The following is a 17,119-nucleotide window of genomic DNA, read 5'->3' as shown; positions in this document are numbered from 1 at the left end:
AAAACGTTAAATGCGATGCGGGCGCGCGCGTTGATTGATCATTCCGTAATTCGACCGTCGAAATATTCGACGCGCCGCCGCTGATACGATATGGCGACATCAAAAGCACCCCGAGTCCGCGCGCATCGATCTAAATTACAAAATCGACTTTGCAGACAATCGATAGGTTTGTCGCCGCGCTTGGACTATTGACGAGTGATCGCGTACGCCTATTCTAATATCAGATTTAACGTCGACATAGGGGAAGACAAACAGCCCTCGTATCGGATGATGAAACGCGGAACGCGACAAACATATAGCACCGAAATACCGGTGTAATAACGGGATGTAAATTCACCGGGATAGACGAACGCGGTACGCCACGCTGCATCATGAAAATTCCACGTAGAGTTCGGTACCGAATGTGTTTTTAAGCGAACGCTCGCGTACGTTGGTACGAGGTATTTCGCTCCGCGATCCATAAATTTTCGAAATTATGAATAAAAATTTGGTAGAAGCGTCGACAGCTCGCGGCAAGCATTCCAAATTATGTGTCACGCTTTCACGTGCCAATAAGTACGACCGTTTTATACTTATACGTATATCGAATATTTTGCCACGTATGTAGCTTGGCGTATTGCGGATACAGCCACGCACGTGAATTCTTTGTAACACTTGTTACATAACAATTGTTTTGACGAATGTCCGAAATATATCGCTGTATTTGAAATACAGATTGATCGTATTTGTTGTATTAAAAATTAATTTTATTTTTGCACGAAAAATTATCTAGGCGATATAATTTGTGAAAAAGAGAGAGAGAAAGAGAGAGAGAGAGAGAAAAAAAGAGAAGATTTTCTCATGTTTCTCATGTAATTGGCGGAGATACTAACCAACATTATTCATATTTATAAAAATTTTTAAGAGCAAAGTTAAATAGTGACGTTACGACACACTGACAGACTACAATGAAGTAGATTACAGTGAGAGAGGAACTCAATGAGTCCTCGGTAGTATAGTGGTTAGTATCCCCGCCTGTCACGCGGGAGACCGGGGTTCGATTCCCCGCCGGGGAGTAATTTTTTTAAAATTTTTTTTTATATTGCAATTAATGCAAGTATTATTATATTATTATTTTACGGTCAAACCGGTCGTTATTTTTTTCGTCAATTCAATTCGTGTTATTGTAAGATTTAATTTTTCACGTATTTAGACAAACTCTATTTAGAAAAAAATATTCGTAGATTGAATGCAATTTTATTGCTCGGCAAACAACTGTTCATTAATTAATGTATTTCTTTGTTACATCAACAAATATGTTGTGACGCAAATGTGCATTTTATAACGACTATATTTTATTACCTGCACGAAGCGGGGATGATCGATATTGGAGTTAAAAAAATAGAGCGAACGTCGTGGCCAGTGTTTATTCGTTCTTACGGTAATTCGTATGCGTTATTTTGCAATTCGCCGTTCCCGAATTCGACGCGTTCGCTTGAGATTTAAGCGTCCCGGCCTCGCGGGACCGGTCAGACCCGTATACAACTCAAAAACTAAATTTATTGACTGGCGGGACCGATAAATTGTTTCGAGGCCCGTGGTAGGGTACGGTGGCAGACGTTATTGAGCTATTAAATCGTGATTACTCGCGTGTTATTGGGTGCGGCGACACGGAGACGGGACATTCTTCTCCGCTTCCATCTCGTTTTCCCTCCGCAGCTTCTACCTTTCCTTCCTTCACAACTACATCAATCCCGACCCTGTCCTAAGCACCGCGAGTCCAAATGTGCGTCTTTTTTCTTACCCTTTTGTTCCTTTCGCTGGTTTTTTTCTTTTTTTTTTTTTTTTTTTATCCTCTATCGACGGTGGTACCGACGGCGTACGAATTTATTTCTTTTTTTTTTTTTTTACAAACCGCACCTGTATCGTTCGCGGAAAGTTTCAATGCGAAATAAAGATTGGAAACGGTTTGAAAGAAAAAACAGTATTTTGAAATCTCCGGATCTTTTTTTTTTGTGCGCTTATCTACGTTTTACAAAACGCGTTTCACGTTATTTATAACTGCCGAAATTGCAAAAGAGAAGGCACCACTTCTAGGATGCTAGGCGTTTGAGGAGAGGAGGAAAAAAAATGAGCGGTTCCACGGCGAAATAGAAAATTCGTGCTCGGCGTGCGTGCCGACGATAGTTAACGGCCATAATTGCGGTCTACATATGCATGCTGGATGCGCCACTGCCGGCACTGACTGTTCCATATTCAACGGTTAAGTGTGATGTACGAGTTTTGAGTGTCGCGGCATATCAAATAGGTGTAATCGCACGTAGTGCATCCCACCCTTTGTCCCCTTTCCGCACCTTCAACTGCCGCTTTCTCGATGAATTTCATGCAATTAACTAAGCACGCACATTTCGACGCGCAATTTCGACTCCGCTGCCGACGCAGATCGATTTTATACGACGTATTATCTTATCGATCTCGCTGTACAATATCCCTTACCAATTTTTAATTAAAAATAATTAAATTAAATTAATTCTTTAAAAAAAAAAAAAAATTGTTGAAGAAATATATAAAACGAATCCGATGCGGTAAGAGTTTCTCGCTTGAAGAAGCACGCGATAAGCTTCAGACGCACTGTTAATCATCGAAACGTCAACAGAATAAATCTTCCGCTTTTGCATGCAACATGAATCCTCATAATCACCGTTATCACATCGCGAACGTCGGCCTCCGTGTCGGCCGTGAATAATAACGAGTGCTGTTGCGGATCATCTGACGCGCATCTAATGACTCTTGCCGGTAATAGGCGCCGCGGGAAGAACAGGAGGAAGGTAGGCCAAAACATCGAGGAAAACGTAATTGCATCCGTAAGAAATTCCCCCTTCGGGGAGGGAGTGGAAAGCGAGACGTCGTCTGCGACTTGGGTGCCACCCGGTCGTGCTCGCGCGTAATAGGCAGTAATCGAGAATAAATTTCAGGCGTCGCGCGGTGTTATTTTTTATTTTTATTTTTTTTTCTTTTTTGAAATACGCCGCCGTCGCACGCGACCGCTCGGCCGGCTCTTCCAAACGACGAGAGCCGCAGATCGCGAGAAGACACCTCGTAAACTCGCCCTAATTGCATCTGCTTCTCGCGATAATGAGGGCCGACGGGCCTCGGCGTGTCGGAAATAACTTTGTTATCGCTTATCGCTCAATTGGCGGGATTCTTTTCGGCCGCGTCGTGAAGCGGGGATTTCTTTTTAATTCGTATCTCAGCGCGCCTAATTTCTTTTCCGCGAATGCCTCCCGTGTTTTGATAATTTAATCCGCTGGTGATAAACGGTTATCGTTGCTAAGTAGATTCGACAAATACAGAAGTTATACACGCGCGACTATTGCTCGCGACGTGCGTGACTACTTTTGTCTAATGAGCTCCGGTGCGCCGAGCTGTATCAAGTTAATAACTTGTTACGTTTAGTTTAAACAATGTGTACGCGCCCGCGGGGTGTGTAATCGTGAGAAAGGCGCGTCATCGTAAAGTTTGATCGCGTACGCATATTCGACACATTTATGACGCGCGACATATGATATATATAGTATATACATATATGTGATAATTGCGGATTGCTCGGGCTTTTGTGTCGCGCATGTTACTCTGCAATTACAGCAAACGGGTTATTATTGTTGTCTTATTAAGGAGATAATTACACGCTGCCTTACGCGATCACGTACTTCACGATCAATTATCAAGCTCGACAAAGCGACGGCTTAACTATCCGCCATCGAAAGTACATAAATTAAATTCAAAGTACCTCTGACGTATTTCGAAGTTAAAAATTTTCTATGCGAACGTCTAATGGATATTAATAAAGTCTTAGTTTTGCTCGAATGCTTTTAGCCGTTTAATTCAAGATAATATCGCCGGGATGTTTATATTTTAATTGATCGCCAAGATAACGCCGTAGATTTTAACGGTCTGACATATTCGTTGATCTTACGATCCGTTCATCGCGGGGACTCTTTTTTGGCATCGTCGGAAATTCGTGTCGCGATTCCAGAAACGAATCTCACAGCCGAGAACTCGTGATGGGCGCGAGCGGAGGAGGGCAAGGTGGAAGGTTGCCACCCAAGTAGCGGCATTTGTCGCTGATTGTTCAGGGACCGTCGAGGTCCGCCGCGCACTTCGAGTCCCTTCACCTTCTCGACGTTCCCGATCGACCCCGGGTGCCTCGCCACGAAACGGCAGAAGGCAGGTATCGCCGTAATTATCCCGTGCTCTTACTCTTACCGTTCACCTAAAACGAAATTGCGACAGACGCCGGGAGCAACGTTCGACATGTAATCTCATTAAAAGCCAACGTGCAAAGAAAAAAAAAGAAATAAAAACTTAGGCGAGTGTTATTTCCGTTTTATTTAATAAAGTTGCGTCTTGAAGTATTTCATTGCGATCACGATATTAAATTCGAATAAAATCTTGTCATTCTAATTAGAGCGAGCTTGGTTACTTTCGCAGAGTTTTATAGAAAGAGAATAGGAATAAAGGATATTTTTTTCAGCAGTTTTTTTTTCAGTACATTGTCGTAACAGTTTGAACACATTTTTTTTTTTTTTTCCTATTTTTCGTTTTACGTCGGTTGAGTTCGATTTCAACCCCTGTGGAATCAGTCATATATATATGTGTATGTGTAAGTTAAATCGAGATATGGGACGAGCTTCAATTTAGTCTCGGCTAGTCGGGATTGAGCCAAAAAACGACAGTTTTACGATGTAACTGGGACATGCTGCGAGCATCGAGTCGACGGCAAACATGGTCAGTTTGTCCGATCGCTTTTGCTCGACCATTTTATGGCGATTTATTCACGCAAATGAAAATACTTCGTTTAAACTTGGCGACTGTAATTTTTTTTTTCCCTTTTTTTTTCTCTTTTGCAATCGGAATTCTTACATTATTGAAAATGTCACTAAACTATTTGTTAGTTAGCACTTTCGTTTCTTAATGTTATTCACTGAATAAAATACCGTAAAGAAAAAGACTTTTTTTCGATTTTTATCGATCAAGAATGTTCTTATTTAGCTTCGTAAAACACGAATATCGATATAAAAATAGTCTTAAAAATTTCTTTTACGTTGTAGTATATAAATGTGAAACACAGTTTGCAAGAAATATATTTTGACTTATATCTCTTGATAAAATATTTTATCTTCAAGTCTGTAAAAATTGAAATCGAATCTCACATGTCTATTATCTTTAGATAATGATAAGAATTCCGATATAACTTCTCCGTCACCGGCAAAAAATATAATTGAAGTAAAATATCTCGTTTGTACAAAATAAATTATTGACTAATGACGATTAAACAAATTCCAAGTAACTTTTAATGCACGTCATATATATTTTTTTATTTTTATTTTTTTAATAAAATATCTTAAATTTTTCTCGAGTCACACGGGACTGTAAATTCTTTATGAACGATCAACTCGTATCCGTGGCCACATTTCTTCGCGCGTTCTAGCCGCTGAAGTTCATAAACGTTACTCTTTCTTCTTTCTGAAGCTCTGCCAGACGGTAGCAGATTGCAGGGCGCAGGTACGAAGGTAAAAGAAAGGAAAGTTCGTTGATGCCGTGGTAGGGTCATGCAGGACACCTGCAGCGGCTTAATACTTTATGATAGCCGGTAGACTTACTTCACGACGATATTTTTACCGGAGAGAGAAGAGAGAGAAAGAGAGAGAGATTGAGAGAGAGGGAGCAAACTGTAGAATTATATATTATAGTTGTACGAGACAGAAAAAACGTTGAGCAGTTATCGGACTCGCCAGGTCGTTCTATAAATTTAGTGCTTGGGTCATATACGCACAACCGCATACCCGAAATTATTATTAAAAAAAAAAGAAATAGATAAAAAAATAAAGAAGGAAAAAAAAATTTCGTGCAAATACTACAAAATATTTTAGGAACAATATAACGAAAATAAAGTACTTCTTTTAATCCCTCGATGGTATATCGACATTGCATTAATTAGTTCAAAATTTTCAGCTTGGAAAATATATTCGGAAAATATTTCAAATAATAGCTTTGTTAAAAAAAAAAGAAATATATATACTATATATGTATATCAAAGCCTTAATCCCGGGAGAAATAATGGTTGAAAAGATGTCGAATCAATGACGGTTTCGACATCGATTCAATCAATCATTTCTCACTGGGAAATACCGAACAACAAAACTCGCGCGATTAACACGGTATAATTTAAATACTCGTCACGCTTTTTCATGCGCCAGTCCATATTGTTCTTCTTTTGCATAAAACACTTCCCATCTTCGTCAAATATTTACCGTTTCCTCATCCGGCAGTGTCCAATAACGCTCGTTATCGTTACACAATAATTCCGTATCGATTGATATCAATCCGACAGTGTAACGATTGTTATTGCGTGCACCGTTCGACATAATGTTTGCATCTTTCTTTGTTTCGGAATATCAATCCGCCTCTCGTAAAACAAAGTGACATATATTAATTGATATTTAACAGACGTTTCCTTCTGACTTGTTTCAATAAAATTAATCTGATAAATTTAAAAATATTAGATTGAATTAAATTAGAAGATAATTGAACGCTATTTAAACGTCTTATAATGTGCTTTATTTTACTTATTTAAATATTTAGTTAACGGTAAAATTATTTATTTTAGAAAATAGCAAAATAATAAATTGTCTCTATTTTAACAATTTTAATAATTGTATTTGAGATTACTTTGTGTTTTTAATTTGATATAGTAATGTAGATGTAATTCGAGAGGGTTAGGAAGCTGTAAGAAACATCTAAGGCCAAGTTGGCCCATTAGCTCAGTTGGTTAGAGCGTCGTGCTAATAACGCGAAGGTCGCGGGTTCGATCCCCTCATGGGCCAAATTTTTTTTATATTTTTTTGCAAAGATAAATGACGTGTGTCTTTATATACTGCGATGTATAAAAAAAAATTTTTTAATTGATTTAAATAATTAGCCTTTAAATTTTCTAACGTATTAATTAAATGCGCTTCTAGTGTCCGAAAGAAAGAAACATGTATAACTTCGGAAATTGTTGTTTTCTTTCTTGTCTATATATTCTTTTTCCTTATTGTACCGCGGATACGTGCGCGACTTATCAAGCCGAAAAAAGTTCGAGCAACGGTGGTCACGGAGCCCTGAACTTCACGAGAAGTACGTGCTTGCGGTTGTGCAAAAAGCGGTGCACGAGGAGAGGAAAGAATTTGAGTTTCGGCTGAATACGGAGCAAGTTTCGGAACGACCCAGAACTCTAATTGAGGAACTTTTTCCAATTTGACGCGGCTTGTTTGGCGAGGCGTTAATGGGACCGTTTTGGGACAGTCTTCGCGAATAGTAGACGTGGCTTTTGTAATAAGAAAAAGTTTTTTTTTTCGGGAAGAATAATAATTGAGTCTTATTCACTCTTTTTCGTTCTGCAACTGTGACAATGTTCATTAATTGTGTACTGAATTTTATTTGCTCACATTTAACACAATATTTAATAGAAATTTAAAAATAAAAAAAATTTATAAATGTTAATATACATCAGTATCTTGCTGAAAATTTTATACAAAATAAAATTTTCAAAGAACAAAAAAGATTCCGGTACCGGGAATCGAACCCGAGCCTCCTGGGTGAAAGCCAGGTATCCTAGCCACTAGACCATACCGGATGGTCGAGAGTAAGTCTTACAAGTCACCTCAAACTGGAAATAATATGATATAAATAATCTAAATTAAATTTTTTAGTTTAAATTTTCTAAGATCGGATTTCTTTTGATTAAATCACATCGTTAAATAAATTAATTGATTTAATATTATTATAGCACCAGCTGCATTAATTCTCTAATTTATTACGTATTCAGCAAGATACATTCTGAAAAATTATTCTTTATGTGAAAAAACATACAGCATGCGTAAATTAATATAACAAACGTTTTTATTTTGGAAAGTATTATTATTTCGGTACTTGTGAATATCGTGTACTTATACGCCACAGGTTTAATGGTCCTGTGGCGCAACGGATAACGCGTCTGACTACGGATCAGAAGATTCCAGGTTCGAATCCTGGCAGGATCGGCATTTACTTTTGCTTCTTTTTTTAAATCTAATTTAATATTAAAAATTTACATCGATTCACGTGATTGCTAGAAAATTTTTTTATGGTTTCAAGAATGTTTTACATATTTTTCTGGCAGTAAATGATACAACACGAGTAATAACGTGCAATATTTCCGAATAATTCTACAATGATAAAGAGATATTCAGATCTGTGTTTAACTTGAATTTTCAATAAGTACGAACAGGTATGGCAAGTCTCATGTAAAGATGAGAAAGATGGAAACAGTATATATATATTTTTTTTTTACGTATATTACATTATGTAACACATTCACATCGTTTCTGTATTTGATAATTTATTCCAATTTCCTTTTCTTTTGGTTCGATTGCGTTGCTGTGTGTAATTTCCTTTTCTAAATTGCATTTTACATCAGAGTACATGGATATTGACATAAAGGTATGTGATAACAGAGCGTCTCTGTATTACGGCAAACATCAGATCGATAACTTCGTCTTTGTAAAGCTGCTTTTTTGTATTACACTCGCGCATACTTCGTTCGGGAATGTCTTTCTCTTCATTTTACATTAAAGATTCCTCACAAAGAAAAATAATTTTTAATACTACCGACCGATTCGTAAAACAATCGTTTTTCACCGTTCGCTAACACGCGTGGGACGCTGATAATATATCGAATATTATTACAAAAGTAGAGACGTGTTATGAAATCGAAGATAAACACGAGAAATGGGTAATATGAACGCTGAGTAATGTCCTTTATTTTTAAATCAATTTGAAATTATTTAAAGAATCTCTGCGAATTAAATTTCAATCAATACGTTAGTGCGCAAAATAAATCGTGAAAAATGAAAACAATTTGCCGGGCCGGGCGATATTTTTCTCGCATCCAAATTTGCTACGTTAAATCATATTTATGCACATGAGGCACAATGTGTTAATGTGGTATTTCCTATATATAAATGTTGATTTTCACCACAGTGAAAAAAAGATTAACTTTATATTTCATTTACAAGTGAATTCTAGCCGTAGCTCTCTCTCTTTCTCTCTCTCTCCGCGTTTAATTTTTCTACCAAATGTACTGTGAAATGTTAAAAATATTATTCGGTTTTGTGTCGTTACGCATGCATTTTTAATTAAACGTACGTTTAATATGTGCGAATCGCTTATTTACAAAAAAAAGAAAAAAAAACGCTTTTAAATTGCAGCGTCAGGTAATAAAAATTTTATAATATTTCAACTATTTGCTCGATTTTACAGCTCGTGCATTATAAACATACTTTCGTCTTTTCGCGAGCTTCAATCTTGCATTTTTATTTCTGTCAAAAATCTTTAATCGATCGGTTCCTTCACGAATATCTACGTCGCGTCGATACGACGAGGGAGAGGATCATTTCCGTGAGAACTTACAAAAGGCACCGATGTTTGACTACCTATCGAGAAGGGTCTGAGAGAGCCCTTTTTCCCACCCGCCGCATCGATGACCTGGTATTCCTGAGAAAAGTTAGTATACTCGTTTTCGCGACCTTCGTCATTTGCTCCCTTCCCGCCGGCTCTTTCGCGTGGAAAGTTTCCTTTCGGCCGTTCCAACGTTAGGTAGCCTTTTTTCCTCCTCACCTGAAACCCCGGACAAATGCATCCCACGCGAGTTGTTTTTTTTTTTTTTTTTTGCCCGGAACGCATCAATCTCCCGGCGCGAGCTAGCCTATCCACGTCCGAGGCTGCTTTCTCGGAGCTTTCAGTCGTCAAGTATGCCGCGTTAACAAAAGGTATTTCGGTACAGACAGATGTTCCACTAATGATAGACAAATATATTGGCCGAGTAAACGTAAAAGAGTCCACCTATATAAATAAATTGAAATTAAATAAAAAAAAAAAATCTAATTGCAGTTCTTCCGTCTAATTATAATATAATTTTAATATAAATGGCACGAGAACGCGAAGAGTATATTATAACGATATATTTTCTATCGTATTTTTCAGTAAAATTTTTTTTTTTTTTGTGCTCGTAGGAATGAAAAGGCACCCGGTGGCTTTTATGTTATTATCGTAATATTATAACCATGACTTAATGAGGGCGGCCGCGCGCAAGAAACGTTTCACATAGGTTTCATTACGAGGTTTCGTTACGAAAGGACATACTTTCGAAGCCTCCTTGCGTCATTCCTCGAGAGCTTGTCAACATTCATCTACGACGGTCCCTGGCCTTCCTGATACTCGACATGCACTCTCATAAGAGCATCTACCGTTAAATAAGTCTCGCTCTTGTACACGAGGCCGAGAGGAGACGAGTGAAACTTATATTAAACCTTAGAATTACCCAAGGTCTTACAGAGATTTCTCTCGAGATTGCGCTTATAAATTTTCCGCCAAATTTCGGCGCTTTTACCGAGGCGGGGGAGGCTCTCCGTAAACATTGCATCCACTCCAGAAATTACACCGACGATATTGCGCGGTCGCGCCAATATCCCGTTTACTTGACGCAAAAATCCGCGAACGTGACGTGCACCTCGAAGCGCCGAGGTGGCGTTTTCAAATTAAGTTTACGCACGATTAGATTTCGCTTTGTTGATTCGGCATTAATTCCCGACGATCTATCTCGTTATTGCGCGTTACGGTATCGCTTTCGCGAGAGAGAGAGACTGTCCCTCGGACTCCCATTCTTTCGCGAGCTCGTCAAAATGCGCCACCCGCGGCTTCTCAGATCTCTCGACGGATGCTCTCGTAAAAGCGTTCGCCGTTAAACAAGTCCTCTCTCTGATGTCGAAGTACAGGCTCACAGGAGCGGGGAAGGAGGGTAACGAGACTTTCGAGAGTCCTCGACATTAAAAGGCGTATCTCGTGCGCGACGTGTGCCGAAGTGGATGAGCGGCAGTCATCACATCGCGACAGAATATTTACCGTATATATCGGAGCCCCGAGATCTTGGTAATAGAATTGGCGGAAATTCGCCGCACGGCAGTATTTGCCCCGCTCGATCTCCTGATTTCTATTGGTTTACTGATTGCCGTCGGCTTGTGAGAATTTTAACTATCGACCGGTCCTAAAATACTCCCGCGAAACTTACGGAGCCGAAGTCTCAAACGAAGACGGCAGATTTCTTTTCTTCACTTTCGAGAAAATTAGATCGCTCGCGGAAGTAATCTCTTTAGGTTTCTTTTTTTTTCTTTTTTCTTTTTTTTTTTTTTTCTCCAGCACGAAACCCAAGTTAAAGACGAGAACATGTTTGAAAGCGTAAAGGGATATTTTTCTTTCGTGCGGTTTTTTTTTTTTACTCCCCTTCCGAATGCAACTTTATTGTGCGATAATTCCCGTGAAGAAGGGACAGCGGCATAAATGTACGAATAAGAGTTATTCGAAATTAATGGCGGAAATTAGCAGCGAAAGCGGAACAAAAGCGTTTAATTACACGCAAAACACCAGGAACGTGTTAAATATCTCTCGCCTCGCATTACTGCTTTCCCTCTCGCGGCGGAGTCGTTAGTTTTTAATCGTCGGAACAAGCGCGGGATGCATTGTAGCACATCGACGCGACGCGAGCCCGGCCGGCCCTCATTCTCGCTCGCAAAAAAAGAAAAAACAAAATTAAAATAAATAACGCAAAAATCGTATTTGGCAGTCGTCCAAAAATGCGAGACACCCGGGCGAGGGCCACGCGTATTAAATTCACGGCTCTCGAATTCCCGCGGCCGCCACACCCGGATCATTTAAATCCCTTTTCAGCTAGTTAAAATGCCGCGCCGCGGGAAAGTTATTTTGGTGGGAGAGATTTCGGTCTCATTTTTGCAGGACGTATGTACGTCACGCGCGCGGCACGTCTAATTTTCCACGGAACGGTCGGCCGACTTAATTATGTCAACGGCGAGACGTCCGAATTTGTCGCGTAAGCAAAAAAAAAAAGAAAAAATGCAGATGTCTCGCTGTCGCCCTTATACGCGATCTGCGCGAGCGAAACGAGCGTTTCTCCGCTTTCGTCTGCCGAGGGCAGTCGGCTTGACCCTCACGGTTGGTATATCGTCGTGTCACGCGATGGGAACTCGACGAACCGCCGCGTATATCTGCGGCGTGTTGCCCGTAATCTGCCGGACCGTCTGCATCTATTCGAGGGAATCTACTGCCGTTACCCGGTAAAGATTGAGAGAGCAGCCACCGTTCTCGGATCGTTCCGCGGCATAACCCTAGCGAAGAACCTCGAAGAATTTTCGTTTCTACTTTTACCAGTACGCGAACTGTACAAAGGAGACATATCGTTTGTGCGATGCGTTACGCTTTGTCTCCGTCGCTTCGAAAAAAAATTTACGTAGCTTGCAAGCCGAGACTGCGGAACTTTAGCTTGCGGCTATGATGCATTCGGCGGTAGGTAGTTCAGTGCCGCAGGCAATTTTGCATTGCCGTAAGTGACGACGCGACACGTTCTTCAGCGGGATACATTTCGGCCCTGCCGTAAAATTAACCGATGCGTCGAAATAATGATTCTGCGGCCGTCGGAACGAGGCGGCAGCGGAGGGGCAATAGAAATTTAACTGCGAGCCTCCGCCGGTATGACGGACCGTAAAATTGCGTTCTCACGTGATTATTGCTCGAGACCACTTACCGCAACCGATGGAAATTACGGTCCACTCCCGGCGGTTCGCGTGACGTTTTGCGGGCCGCGCAATGACTTAGGTGCGTACGCAGATGAATTATGACGGCGGTGCCGACGAGGTTATTAAAATGCAAGGAATCCCGATTCATTGTCCGTCGTCGAGGATTTTGAGCCGACGGAGGCAAAAATCGTTGCCGGAAATGATAGATTAATACGTTACGCGTTAGATATTAAACTTCTTCCAGCGAGTGCAACGCTTGCTTTTCCCTTTTTTTTTTTATCTTTTTTTTTCAATTTCGATTCGCGTCCGTTCCTCACGCGTCGCGCGCGATTTCCTAGTCATTAATCATATTTCGCCAGCAATGAATGCGAGACTAATTTTTAATTCCTGTCGTCGCAGCCCCGCGATAATTCGCAGGTACGATCCTTCGGATACCGTTCTCCCTGTCGGTATTTCAATCCCAAAGTATCAGAGATAAGCGCAATAAAGAATCACGCTAGGGTCCGATGCTTTTTTTCCTTTTTTTTTAATTTCACCCTCAATCCTAACTCATTGCCCTCCTTTCTTCAACCGTGGTTCTTACTCGGCTCGCTTCGCGTTGATTATCGCGAGCACGCAAAGCGGTCGTTATCCTTGTTTCTCTTTACCGCGGTTATTTTCGATCGGCACTCTTCTCCGCGAAATTCAATTCCCGACGAAATATCGGCAGGAAATTTTGCGATGACAAAATACCACTTACATTGCGGCAGCGCATTTTTTATTATTACTATCTATGGTCGACGAAGTGTTATCGGTTAAAGAGAACCGATTACAAACTACGAATAAAAAAATCATGCGACTTACCAATCTGCATGAGCTTCAGCGGAGTTGTAAAATTCTGCCGGTGACTGTAACATAAACAGAAAAATATTAATGTAGACATGTCAGTTAATAAGATTAATAATTAAAAAAAAATAAAGTTTTTTTTTTAATGAAGATTTTTTTTTTAATTGATGCTTACCTATAAGTTGCTCCGCCGATGCAAGATGCCCGTCCCGGGCCTGCTCCTCCTCTCAGTTTGTGTGTCGAGTCATCCTTCCACGCACTGGAAACTCGCGTGAGCCGCGACCGTGAATTTAAAATCGCGATAACTACTACTTATTTAACACTGTTTATCGCGCGATGCAATTACGGCACTCCCGTTTGAAAACAAAATCGTATTATAATATCACACGTCCGAATACTTTGCGACACTTCCGTAAAAACGACCGACGAACCGGCTGCGGTTCGTTTAAATATTAATATCGGCGATAACGGCACTGTAATATCTGTAACAGAAAAAAAGATAGAAAATGGAAATTAGTGACATGCTGTAAATCAAGTCAGGCTTAACAAAAAAAAATTCTATGTAAAGCTGAAGTGATCTTTACCTTCGAGTTGTTGAGTCGATGCCTGATGCCTTTCCGAGGCCTCCTCCTCCTCTCAGGATGTCGGGGATGTAGAGCTCACCAAGATCCTGTAACACAAAAATTAATATTAAATTGCAGGAGCGTTCACATTAATATTTATTGAAAAATTATTAATATTAGAGAAATAAGAAAAATAATTCTTACCGTGGAACTGCTCCGTCGATGCACGATGCCTTTCCGAGGCCTCTTTCTCCTCTCAGAATTGTCTGGAATGGAATGCAGTACTTCAGCCTCTCCTCATCTGAAACAGAAACGTGAACGATTAGTAAAAAGATATTTGTCGGTGCGTCCTAACTGCGTGCCTCATAGGCAACCAGCTCAAGGTTATTACGTAAATACCGATGTTTTACGTCGTAACCGCTGCTCAATCTCGCCCGCTTTACACCGGTGTACATTACACAACGGAATTTATACCGAAATCGGGTTGCTCGGAGCTTGATCAGAAGAGGATCTACAATGATCGTTCGACGAGCTAAGATAACCTTCCCGGAGATATGCGTATGATACGTAAACGGGAATCAAACTTACTTTAAAGAGTCGGGAACTGTTCGCCCGTATTCTCCGTGTAAAGAGAAGAGTGGAAGATGCGATTCGTGCCGGGATACGTCTCCGTACATCGAATAATCGCCTCACTTCCGGTGCGACCGCGTGCTTTTTTAAGTACGTGATGCGTAGTCTACCTGTGCCGAATGAGTATGGCGGGGGAAGTCACGTAGCTCGCGCTCACCGCTAGCCGCCTACCGCTCGTTTCCCCACCACCTATCTCCTTACCTGTCTCCCCGCGCTCTCCTTGTACGTTTCACCTTTACGCAGTTTAACGCGCTGTAAAAGAATTAACTTTATTTCAATCAATCGCCATTTTTATGCGGTGGATTCTATGATCATTTTAATCGTTTATTTAATTATTTGTAATTTTTTTTTCCTAATTTAACAAAGCAAAGTTTTAAAAAATTATATTTTAGAGACTAGAAAAAGACGTAACTAGTTTATCTCTAAGTAACCACGAATGTTGGAAACGAGTACATTTCCGCCGCGGCAAGAAGGCTGGCGAGAGAACTCCAAAGTTTTCACCGATCGACAGTGGCTGCGAATGAAAAGTCGGCGACATCAAACGTGATTTATAACGATAAGGACAATCTCGGCCCAATTTCCCACGCGCGACGTGCCCGAACTGCATATAATCTTCATGAATGCGTAATGACCCGTCCGTGCGTCCTCTCCCGTGGCCCATTCAGGAAGGTCTCGTGTAATGGAGGAGAATAAAAACTAGGTGGTCCCTACGCGATAGCACCGCGCCAATAGCGCTTTTTGCGCCGACGATGAAGCACTTCAGACTTCCCTTCGATCCGCCGCCCCGAGGAGCTTAACGGCGGAAAATGCAGTCGAGCGAGAATGTTTAGCGCTCGCCCTCGACTCGAAACGACACTCGCGCACTGATTTAGATCTGGCATCTCTGCCACAGTCATCGCATTACGAACGTGTATAGCTCGAATATAAAAAAAAAGAAAAAAGAAATAATATTGGCTATCGCGTGCGCAAAGCTTTGTGAATTGAAATTTTTACAAACGATCCCTTCCGTTTACTTTCAACAATTAAAGTAATTAAAAACTCATTAGTGTATTGCGAAACTGATAAAATTTATTTTGAAAATCAAAGGCGCTGAAAAAAAAAAAAAAAAAAAAAAAAATATATATATATATATATATATATATATATATGTATTGCGAATTTGGAAATATTTGTTCGATTTATTCAGTCTTGATATCAAACGCCAAATATTGCGCTTGCAAATATAATATTATAAAAATATTATTAACTTTCCCATGATGGAAAACAATTTTTTTTTATTTCTCTCTCTCTCTCTCTCTCTCTCTCTCTCTCTCTCTCTCTCTCTCTCTCTCTCTCTCTCTCTCTCTCTCTCTCTCTCTCTCTCTCTTTTTCACGTCACGACAGTTCTGGAAAATGTAAAAACTTAAACGAATATTTGCCGTTTTGAATGTATATGCAATAGTAATTTTGAGATAACGCGAAGGTCGTAATCCGGTGCTGGTGCAAGGTAAAAATGCCGGGAGGGTGATTTGGTGGCGCGAATCCGCTTAAAATAAAAATGTAACGCCACAATTCAACGGACACGTCGCTTTATATACATCGTAACATCCCTCGCGGTCATTGTTGTCCGCCGTTCACGACGCGAAGCGATTAGACGGCGATTACTTTCGCGTCTCGACGTCGTTCCCGGTCCGGATCACCCGCACGGTTTTCGAAATATTTAGATGACTTCCGTGGTCTCTCTCGACGCAATAAAGCGCGGCTCCATTTGCATTAAATTTTTCAAATACTACTGTGAGCGGTACTTTTTATCATGGTATCGCGACACGGTCGTATCGCGCAAAGTGTAACCGCTGTTTATGCGCGTTTTTTTTATTTTCCACCCTTTTTTTTTTCGAGAGAGACGTACGCTTTATCCGGCTTAATAAATCGTATTTGCGACCATTTGTAGCGCAATTCCCGTAATCGCGGATTTCTCTTCGACGCGCGTTTCCCGCGGAGCTAATAAATTGCGATTACGTTCGCTGCGCCCGGGTTCCCTTCGCGTGACTTTAATCATGAAATTCATACAATCTTAATATAATTATTAAATTTTCATGAAACGGTTCGACTGTTCGCGAGGCGCCTCGTCGAGCGTTGAAATTTAAGGTGAAGCGCCGGGAAGAATAGGGTGCATCGGCAGTCTGTCACTTTCGATGAGAAACTCAAACTCCGATGTCGTTGGAAAATTTATACAAGTTGAAGGACAGAGCGTTGATTAAATCCGGGCACCCGGCGAGGTGCTCGCGACTGTCTGACAAAATTGAAGAAGCGATCTTCAGCCGCTGTGAGTAATCGCGGAACGAGGTGGTCTCCGCGAAAGAAAAAGAAAATGAAACTTTATCAAGTCCCGGGGATCCACTGACAGCGGCGGGAAAAGAAAGTAATGGAGGGGTACCAGTTCGCACTTTCGAGCTAAGAAGCGGGAGATAAAGG

General features: G+C 40.7%; 1 protein-coding gene, 1 long non-coding RNA gene and 4 other non-coding genes across 6 annotated transcripts in view; 4 read left to right on the top strand and 2 right to left on the bottom strand.

Annotated features, from left to right (window-relative positions):
- The window catches only part of Alpha-man-ia (alpha-Mannosidase class I a), a 299,072-nt gene that overhangs the window by 84,126 nt on the left and 197,827 nt on the right, over positions 1-17,119 (top strand). The window lies entirely within an intron of this gene.
- Positions 984-1,055, top strand: Trnad-guc (transfer RNA aspartic acid (anticodon GUC)). Its single transcript has one exon. It is a non-coding gene; the product is annotated as a tRNA-Asp (tRNA).
- Positions 6,793-6,866, top strand: Trnai-aau (transfer RNA isoleucine (anticodon AAU)). The gene has a single exon. It is a non-coding gene; the product is annotated as a tRNA-Ile (tRNA).
- On the bottom strand, positions 7,586-7,657 carry Trnae-uuc (transfer RNA glutamic acid (anticodon UUC)). The gene has a single exon. It is a non-coding gene; the product is annotated as a tRNA-Glu (tRNA).
- Trnar-acg (transfer RNA arginine (anticodon ACG)) lies at positions 7,991-8,063 on the top strand. Its single transcript has one exon. It is a non-coding gene; the product is annotated as a tRNA-Arg (tRNA).
- Positions 14,036-15,228, bottom strand: LOC139101553 (uncharacterized). The gene is made up of 2 exons (XR_011545578.1): positions 14,240-15,228; positions 14,036-14,142 (listed from the first exon to the last, which is right to left on the bottom strand). It is a non-coding gene; the product is annotated as an uncharacterized lncRNA (long non-coding RNA).

Source organism: Cardiocondyla obscurior, linkage group LG04 (assembly GCF_019399895.1).
Source record: "Cardiocondyla obscurior isolate alpha-2009 linkage group LG04, Cobs3.1, whole genome shotgun sequence".
Lineage (NCBI taxonomy): Eukaryota > Metazoa > Arthropoda > Insecta > Hymenoptera > Formicidae > Cardiocondyla > Cardiocondyla obscurior.
This window is presented reverse-complemented; position numbering and strand designations above follow the sequence as displayed.